Below are 1454 nucleotides of genomic sequence, written 5' to 3'. Positions count from 1 at the left end.
TTCTTGAATCACTTTCACCTTCTTCATAGCTTGATGAACTAAATCAGGTCCTATCAACCCAGCTTCACCAACTTCAAACCATCCAATAAGAGATCTGCATCTTCTCCCATAAAGAGCTTCATAAAGAGCCATTTAGATGCTAGAATGGTAACTATTATTGTAAGGAAATTCAATAAGAGGTAGGTGATCAACCCAATTACCTTTGAAATCATCACACAAGTCCTCAACATATCCTCTAAGGTCTGAATAGTGCGCACTGCTTGACCATATGTCTGAGGATGAAAAATAGTACTCAAGTTCACCTTTGAACCCAAGCCTTTCTGGAATGACTTCCAAAACTATGCAGTAAATTGTGCACCTCAGTCTGAAATAATTAAGATCATAACTCCATGAAGTCTAACCACTTCTTGAAGATACAACTTGGCATAATCCTCTGTTGTATGGGTAGTCTTTACCGGCAAAAAGTAGGCTGATTTTGTCATTCTGTCAACAAACACCTAAATCGAATCATGCTGCATGCGAGACCTTGGTAAACGTGTGATGAAATCCTTATTAATCATCTCCCACTTCTATTTCAGAAGTTTTATATTATGAGCCATACCAGCGGGCCTTTGGTGCTCTACTTTAACTTATTGGCAATTCGGACACTTAGCAACGAATTTCGCATTGCCCTTTTTCATACTACTCCACCAATAAACTTCTCTCAAATCACGATACATTTTTGTGGAACCCGAATGAATGGAATATCTGGAGCTATGAGCTTCCTTCATGATCGTCTTTTAGAGTTCATCCACCCTTGGCACACACAATCTACCTTGATATCTTAGTACGCCATCTCCCCCTTGTTCAAAAGCTAATACTTTTTTCTTATGAACAATTGCCTTCAATTCAAGCAAAATGGGATATTGGTCTTGCTTCTCTTTTACTTCTGACACTAATGATGATTCAACACCATTCATCACCACCACTCCTCCTTATGTGGAATCCATTAGTCGGACTCCCAAGCATGTGATGTGAGGTCAAAATACATATTTTTAATCATTAATTGCCTCACATTTAGTATTTATATTTGTCCTTTATGAGCATAAATTTTATGGATTGTGCTAAATTGTGTATTTTATTTGTAGGATTAAATTGATGGAAAATTGGAGATGTTTGGAGCTAAAACGAATTAAAAATGGAAAGTTGAAGAAGGAAATCAAGCAGGCAGCTTAATGGAAATAAGTTAATATAATATTAATATAATTTATATGCAAATAAGGAAAGAAAAACTTACCTGCTGGTCCACGTATCAGGCAGCAACATCAAAAGAAGTTACACGCACAAAATTGGAAGCTACACGCGGAGAAAAAGGAATCCAATTCCTTTCGGGTTTTGATTTCCTAATTTGTTTGGACTCAATTATTTTATTTAGGGTTTCCTACATCTATAAATAGGGCATGGAAATAATTATT

The sequence above is a fragment of the Solanum tuberosum genome, unplaced genomic scaffold (genome assembly GCF_000226075.1).
Source record: "Solanum tuberosum cultivar DM 1-3 516 R44 unplaced genomic scaffold, SolTub_3.0 scf00394, whole genome shotgun sequence".
Lineage (NCBI taxonomy): Eukaryota > Viridiplantae > Streptophyta > Magnoliopsida > Solanales > Solanaceae > Solanum > Solanum tuberosum.
Note: the sequence above shows the minus strand (reverse complement) of the source record.